The 9,130-nt window shown below is 35.4% G+C and overlaps 1 pseudogene; it reads left to right on the top strand.

Annotated features, from left to right (window-relative positions):
- LOC124896207 overlaps positions 1-116 on the top strand; it is a 3,144-nt pseudogene extending 3,028 nt beyond the window's left edge.
- The last annotated feature ends 9,014 nt before the right edge of the window (positions 117-9,130 follow it).

Below are 9,130 nucleotides of genomic sequence, written 5' to 3'. Positions count from 1 at the left end.
AAGATGCTCTAGAATCTTTTTGATTGCTCGCTCGAGAACTACGATCTGTAGCTTTGGAGCTGAATCATTTCTTTGTATCTGAGAAGAACTTCTAGATTAATAGGAAGGAAGCTTAATTAGAATGAATAATAATTTTTCTTCTATGATCAATCGATATAAACAACAATAGCTCCGAATTAGATCAGTTTCTCCTTAACAAATGATACCTTACAACTCCAAGAAGACACAAAACAGCACCCAAAACATCACAAAACACACGACAAACCGAGAGCCAAAGGAACCAAGTCTCAACCAAGAATGACAACATAAGAATGAAAAGAAAATATGAGAATGCTTTAATAATGGAGAGATAATAACGTGTATAACCATACCAAAACAGCAACAACACTACGCTAATGGGATGAACAATAAGCCTACAATAACACTAACCAACTATTACAAGAAGACAAGACAAAACTACTAAAAAATAAAAACAAAATTAAAGGGATAGATAGTTAGACAAAGGTGGTGTAAATCAGTAATACCCCAGAAAATTTTCTTTGTAAAGATTTCGAGAGAAACTTATCGAGTTCTACTCTTTAGAGTGATCCATAAATTTTTTGTGTAGTATTTCTAAGACTTTAACCTACCATTGCGTAGAGTATCAAATAAGCTTTCCAACGATATGTAGATCATCGAAAACGGACACTCGAGCGATGACTTACGACCATTCAAATTGAACTACTACCATTCCGATCGAACTGTGAACAGTAAAACGTGCAGGAAAAAAAGTACTGAGACCTGGCATATTTTTGCTCCAAATTTAAACAATCATAACTCCTTGTACATAATGATCTATGTTATCTACTATATATAAACGGAAAGATCTGCGAGTCCTCTATCTAATGAAATTGGTTTCATCCAATTTGTCTATCGGAGCAAAACGTTATGGTTGATCTACTTCAGCCTATCTAAAGTGAATTTTTGGGTCAACTTCAAATGATTATAACTCCTAGTACACAATGATTTGGGTGAGATACTATATATCAACGGAAATATATGAGAGTCCTCTTTCTAATGAAATTAGTTTCATCCAATTTGGATATCGGAGTAAAACATTATGGTTAATCTACTTCAGACTATCAAAACAGTCCACCAAAGGATAGATTCGAGAATTATTTGATTTTTAGGGGAGTTTTGGTCATTCCCCCTCGCCCAAAATCCATAAAAACCCTATATTAAATCCTATTGGAAGAATTATATGTTATATTTCATCAAATTCCCTCAAAAAGAAAACCCTAAGCTCCTACATCGAACTTCAAGAACCTCCAAAGTTCTCCATTAATTCTACAAATTTATTCAAGATTCCAAGTGCCTAGTTCAAGAACTTCAAGAACAACCAAAGTTCACCATTAATTCTGCAAATTTATTCAAGATTCCAAGTTCCTAGTTCAAGAACTTCAAGAACCTCCAAAGTTCACCATTAATTCTGCAATTTTATTCAAGATTCCAAGTTCCTAGTTCAAGAACTCCAAGAACCATCATTCAAAGGCACGATTAACATCTCAAAAATGAGTATCGATCTAAAGTTCATCATTCAAGTTATGTGGGGTTTTTTCAACAAGAACTCTCTTTCGTTCTTGTGCCCAAAAGTAATTTTCTTTACAAAGGCATGATTTTTATTTAATTTTTTATGAATTTGAAGCATGAACCCATATCTTATGATGATTACTATGAAATCTTGATGTTTATGATTTTGAAAGATGAATTTACATATGTGAAGATATAAAAAATGAATCTTGAATGATATTTATCATGATTTTGATATTTGGGTCGTGAATCCCCATTGAAAATTGTGTTTTTTTTAGAAAGTGTGTGTTATAAGCATGTTGATGTTGAATATTTGAGATATTTTGAATGATTTGACCTTTTGGTCTTAATGGGGTTATTTTAAACTCGAGTGTGAAAGAAATCCACAACGTGGTTGATTTTGATAGATGGGAAGCATGATTGCTCCCGATGTATATTAATATATTACTGAAATTGTTTTGTTGTGGATTGTCTTTGAATGATCTGAGCTAAGTCTGGGAGAAATCTTTAGCAATGAGTGGGAGGTATAAAGCGACCTTACTTCCCTAGAACTACGTGCCCCCGTAGGACTAAGCCTGAGGCTGATTTATATAGTGATCACTAGTTTTAATGGATTTGATATCGATGGTCCTACTCTAATGGAAAGAATAAAACGGCTCTCTCCAACGTGGGTTGTACATTGGACTCCATGTAGCTCACATGGTTTATGTCGGTTATAGGATCTCCCAGTGTGTGTGTGTTTCCTTGTGTCTATGGTGAATGGTGAAGTGACTTGAAAGTGGAATTATGAAAGATATTCTTTCAAAAGATTTAAATGATATTTACATTATGAGAATTGATACTCTTGATGAACTAAAAGTGATTGACAAATTATATGGTGGCTCACATATGTTATTATACTTATTTCATCCTCTCATGATTTTGATGATTTAATTCGAGCTAAGTGAGTCATCTATATCAGCATGCATAATTTTATAAACTATGATGATATTAAGATATTATTTTATATATGCATTGCACCCCTATAGGCTCGATATTTTTCCATGGTACTGACCCACATATTCGTATGTGGGCTACATTTTCTTGGAATGTAGGTATAAGGTATAGTTGTACCTTCAGATCCAGTCAATTTGTGGTATCTAATCAGCAGGTGATGAGTCCTTTTGATTCAAGGGCTTGGGTTAGTTAGGCAGTGTTTATAGTGTTGTATATTCTTTATTTAGTTGTATTGAGTTGGGGTAGTCGGGAGTCATGACCTGGCTACCTCCAGTCAGTACTAGTAGAGGTTTCATAAATAGTCAGTAGAAGTTGATGTATTTTGTTTCAATTTTGGTTGTATAGGCAGAATTATAATCCTGTAAAATTCCATTGTTGTATCGATCAGATTGAAAAAAGAGTTAATTTCTACTAATTTGTATGGATTCGTATTTTTATTCAGTTGCTTATGAGTTATGCCAGTAGAAGGGTTAGCTTGGGGTCACTTATGCCTTAAGCTCTATGTGACGTCTTGGGACTTGATTTTGGGGCGTTACAAACTTGGAATCAGAGCACAGAGTCCAAGTGTTCTAGAGTGTCTATGAAGTCGTGTCTAGTAGATTCTTGCGGAACGGTACGGAGACTTCTATACTTTTCTTCGAGAGGCTATAGGGCATTTAGGAAATGTTTCCCTTCTTTCTAGTCTAAGATCGTGCTATAAAAAGGTTTTCCAAGAAGCTTATATATATTCTCATCTTACTCTCTTCTGGCCAACACTGCCTCATTTTCAAGGTATCAGAAACAGTTAAGCTTAATTCTCCGTAGATAATTATGGGATTGTAAGAGATCTAGAAAGTATCCTATCAGTGCTTTTTGAGTTCCAAAGATTGAAGTACTTTATTTATGTTCATAAAAGTAGTGAACTAAGCCTAGGTTAGATGTGCTTTCAGATTCCTCCTCAGAATCTACAACGTTAATCTATACTTCTCCCTCTATGTATTATTTTTGAGATAACATGATTCGCCTGCTCCAGTTCTTCCCCAGGTAATGCTTCTATATTTTCTAGAATAAATTTCAAAAGTTACACAAAGGGCTTGAGAGGAGCTCTCTAGTGTGTTAAGTTCCTTAAGTTAAAAGTTATGCCCTCATTCTTATGAGTTATTTAATTAAGACAGAGTAAGGTGTATTCTTAGATCGTTGAATGTTGTGTGTCAAGTTTCTATCTCTTGTATTATGTAATCTTGTTATCATTATGTTTGTGAAAAATCAAAGTCTAGTGAAGCCGTGTGGGGCCTATTTCGATGCACTAGCATAGTTACTTTGTTATTCATATAACTTTCTTGATCAAAACACAAAACCAAAGTCTAGTGAAGCCGTGTGAGGCCTATTTCGATCCACTAGAAACTTGTAGTTCATCTTGTTCCTTGTGCTGGCTGAAAATATGGGATGTGGAGGTAATGTAGTAAGAAGGATGGTAAGTGTGATTTGTTTACCATAAGTATAGCGAAATCCCTTTTTGCATGCAATTGGGTTAATAGGAAGTAATATAGTTTGTTCGAGGTATGAAACGGGTGTTGACGGTATTTGTATGATAGATAGTATAGGTTAGTGATGGAAGTACTCGGTGGGTAAGTGTTGTTAATCTAGGCGCTCTCCAAATTGCAAGAGGAAGTTAAGTTAAGATGTAGAGAGCTATAAACTAAGTTAAGTTGTGTATGAAGGGTAGATAGTAGTAACGAGTAAAAGAAGGATGTGTTAATGGATTGTGAATAAGATAAGCTAAATGATTATGACTAATTATTATTATTATGAAGTTTAAATGGGCTAGCATTTGTTGAGGATTGTTTTATAGTTTCTAAGTAGAAATTTTGTGCGAAAAGTTTTAAGTTATATTGTGTGATAAAAGTTAAGTTTGAATGATTGGTGATCGTGAAGGTGACTATGATGATTTCTTGATTAATGTTATTAGTTGTTAGGAAGTGATCTAGTAGGCTTGAATAGTGGATATAAGAGCCTAAGTTTGGTTGATTCGTGATTAAGTTTGATGTTGTGTTTATGATGAGAAAGTTCACCCAAGATATTATGGGACTGCTTTAATTTCGAGGATTAGTGTATGACTATAATGGTTGAGCTTCTTAGATGTGATTTTGATTCTTATGGTTTAGAAATATAAGTTTACAAGCGTGATTTTAATAAGCGATGACAGAGGTAGTGTGGTCTGTTAAGGATGAGAAAAATTTGAGTTGAGCGTTAGACTCTAAGATTGAAATTCTGAAGTTGAGTTGAAATCATTGAAGCTCTAGATGGTGTATGCTTATTTTGAGCTAAGTGGTAATGTGAAGTAAGATTGAGATTAAGCTTTCATGTATATTATGGTTAGTTGAAGTTTTAAGTGGTTATCTTGAGGGATTGTGGTGTACATGTTTCAGATTCTGGAAGCTAGTTATGCTTCAATTCGTAAACTTTTACTAAACGGTCTTTATTTTTCAAGTATTCCAGCTCAGTCAATCAGAATCGTATAGTATACCTTCTCATTTATCATTCATCATGTTATCCTAGGTTCTTAGGAATAAAATCATTTCCATACGGAGCATCTCAGTAGTTACGGGTATACCTCTATTCGTGCATCATGCATATGAGCTAATTCATAGGTGCCTCGTGCACAGTCTTAGTGACCCTGTGAAATAAGTGTTGTAGAGGAACATAGATTCCCAAGGGGGAGATACCCCGTGATTTCTTAAAGCTTCCGTGTTTTAAACACATCTAGTTCATGCTCAAGTTCTTATTACGAGCCTTGAATTGGCTATTGTTGCATACACATTCAAATATTCCAGAGTCAGTTCAGCTAGATATTTATGCATCAGATATGAATGTTCAGTATGAGGACTAGGAAACTGTAATTCCAATCGTGCCGATATGTCTCAGATGTTCGTGTCCCTTAAGAAGGTCAGTTGATCAGTTCTTTTATCCTATCAAGCGACATTCGAGGATGAATGTGTCCAAGGGGGAGATAATGTAATACCCCAGAAAATTTTCTTTGTAAAGATTTCATGAGAAGCATATCGAGTTCTACGCTTTAGAGCGATCCATAAATTTTTTGTGTAGTATTTATAATACTTTGACCTACCACTGCGTATAGTATCGAATAAGCTTTCCAACGATATGTAGATCATCAAAAACGGACACTCGAGTGATGAGTTACGTCCATTCCGATCGAACTACGACCATTCCGATCGAACTCTGAACAGTAAAACGTGCAGGAAACAAATTACTGAGGCCTGGCGTATTTTTGGTCCAACTTTAAACGATTATTAACTCCTTGTACATAATGATATGGGTGATCTACTATATTTCAATGGAAAGCTCTACGAGTCCTCTTTTCAATTAAATTGGTTTCATCTAATTTGTCTATCGGAGCAAAAAGTTATGGTCGATCTACTTCAGCCTATCAAAAGTGAATTTTTGGGTCAATTTTAAACAATCATAACTCCTCGTACACAATAATTTGGGTGAGATACTATATATCAATGGAAATATATGAGAGTCCTCTTTCTAATGAAATTGGTTTCATCCAATTTCGATATCGGAGTAAAACGTTATGGTTGATCTACTTTAGACTATCAAACCAGTCCACCAAGGACAGATTCGAGAATTATTTGATTTTTAGGGGCGTTTTGGTCATTCCCCCTCACCCAAAATCCGTCCAAACCCTATATTAAAGCCTATTGGAAGAATTATATATTATATTTCATCAAATTCCCTCAAAAAGAAAACCCTAAGCTCCTACATCCAACTGCAAGAACCTCAAAAGTTCACCATTAATTCTGCAAATTTATTCAAGATTTCAAGTTCCTAGTTCAAGAACTTCAAAAACCTCCAAAGTTCACCATTAATTCTGCAATTTTATTCAAGATTCCAAGTTCCTAGTTCAAGAACTCCAAGAACCATCATTCAAAGGTACGATTAACATCTCAAAAATGAGTATCGATCTAAAGTTCATCATTCAAGTTATGGGGGGTCTTTTCAACAAGAACTCTCTTTCGTTCTTGTGCCCAAAAGTAATTTTCTTTACAAAGGCATGATTTTTATTTGATTTTTTACGAATTTGAAGTATGAACCCATATCTTATGATGATTATTATGATATTTTGATGTTTATGATTTTGAAAGGTGAATTTACATGTGTGGAGATATAAAGCATGAATCTTGAACGATATTTATCATGATTTTAATATATGGGTTGTGAATCCCCGTTGGAAATTACATTTTTTTTGAGAAAGTGTGTGTTATAATCACGTTGATGTTGAATATTTGAGATATTTTGAATGATTTGACCTTTTGGTCTTAATGGAGTTGTTTTGACCTCGCGTGTGAAAGAAATCCACAACGTGGTTGATTTTGATAGATGGGAAGCATGATGGCTCCCGATGTATATTAATATATTACTGAAATTGTTTTGTTGTGGATTGTCTTTAAAATGATCTGAGCTAAGTCAGGGAGAAATCTTTCGCATCGAGTGGGAGGTATAAAGTGACCTTACTTCCCTAGAACTACGTGCCCCCATAGGAGTGAGCATGAGGCTGATTTATATAGTGATCATTAGTTTGTGTGGATTTGATATCGATAGTCCTACTCCGATGGTAAGGATAGGACGTCTCTTCCCAACGTGGGTTGTACGTTGGACTTCATGTAGCTCACATGGTTTACGTCGGTTATAGGATCTCCCAGTGTGTGTGTGTTTCCTTGTGTCTATGGTGAATGGTGAAGTGATTTGAAAGTGGAATTGTGAAAGTTATTCTTTCAAAAGATTTAAATGATATTTACGTTATGAGAATTGATATTCTTGATGAACTGAAAGTGATTGACAAATTATATGATGACTCACTTATGTTATTATACTTATTTCATCCTCTCATGATTTTGATGATTTAATTTGAACTAAGTGAGTCATCTATATCAGCATGCATAATTTGATAAACTATGATGATATTAAGATATTATTTTATATATGAATTGCACCCCTATATGCTCGGTATTTTTCCATAGTACTGACCCATATATTTGTATATGGGCTACATTTTCTCGGAATGTAGGTACAAGGTATAGTTGTACCTTCAGATCCAGTCAGTTCGTGGTATCCAGTCAGCAGGTGATGAGTCCTTTTGATTCAAGGGCTTGGGTTAGTTATGCAGAGTTTATAGTGTTGTATTTTCTTTATTCAGTCGTATTGAGTTGGGGTAGTCGGGATTCATGACCCGGCTACCTCCAGTCAGTACTAATAGAGGCTTCATAGACTGTCAGTAGAAGTTGATGTATTTTGTTTCAATTTTAGTTGTAAAGGCAGAATTGTAATCCTGAAAAATTCTATTTTTGTATCAAACAGTTTCAGAAAAGAGTTAATTTCTGCTGATTTGTATGGATTTGTATTTTTATTCAGTTGCTTATGACTTATGCCAGTAGAAGGGTTAGCTTGGGGTGACTTGTGACCTTAAGCACCGTGTGATGTCTCGGGGCCCGATTTTGGGGCGTTACAAAATCCTAGTAACCAAAGAGTACATAAGAATCTAAGACCCTTAACACCTCCACACACGATCACCTAAATCTTACGATGGAAAAAGACAAGATTCCACCACTCAAGCACCAAGGTTTCTCAAAAACAAGAAATCACAAGAGATTCCATCCTTGAATTGCTATCCTAGTTACAAGTTTCAGTTTTCCTCAAGTAGAGAGAGGACTTTGGTGTTTCAAATGTCAAGACTTACAAAAATAATCAACTAAGTAATAAAAATCCCTAATACCAAACTATATATAGTCTCCTTATTACATAAAAGATGAAATGCCCAAAAGACCTTTAATGAAAAGGCGGGAGCCCTCTAGTATAACAAAGGAGCAAATAGGGAAGCTTTGGTGTGTCTTTGTTCTTTTTCAAGTCTCAACATTGCACTTCCTAGGATGATACTTTGCAGAACTTGTCCACACATTGATCTTCATAGTCGCACTTGTATCATCCTCTCCATCTTGAGAGGAATTTGCCCTCAAATTCAAGCAATCATCACCGGCAAGCTCTCCTCTTTGTATCATCTCTTCATTGCTCTTCCTAAGGTTAGGATGTTCAACTAAGGGTCCCATAATGTCATCAAGAATGCTCCTTGGATTTATATATTCTACAACCTGCACATAAGAAGATATGATACAAGGCAAAGTGCTAGTATCTCGGTTAGTAATCAACAAAGAGTCCTTGTGGGCAAATCCCACAATCCTAACTCTCAGCTTCTCTCCTTCTTCATCCTCCTCACTCTTGGATTCTTCTTCCATACTCTCACTAAACATGAATTTCATTTCCATATACATAGGCACTACAATCTCACCTTCACATGGCCAAATATCTTTCTCATCCCACTCCTTTGGCTCCTCAGGTTCTACCTTCTCTCCATCTTAAGATTGATCATCAATCTTATTCAGTTCAAGTCCCACCTCCTCCCTAAGAAAGTACAATTTTCCCTCCCTTAGGATCACATTTATCCTATTTGGACACTCGTTAGCCTTGTGTCCTCAACCTTGGCATTTTAAACATTGAAATCCCTTAG

Source organism: Capsicum annuum, chromosome 2, assembly GCF_002878395.1.
Source record: "Capsicum annuum cultivar UCD-10X-F1 chromosome 2, UCD10Xv1.1, whole genome shotgun sequence".
Taxonomy (NCBI): Eukaryota; Viridiplantae; Streptophyta; class Magnoliopsida; order Solanales; family Solanaceae; genus Capsicum; species Capsicum annuum.
The sequence above is the reverse complement of the archived record's forward strand: the minus strand, read 5'-3'. Positions and strand labels throughout refer to the sequence as shown.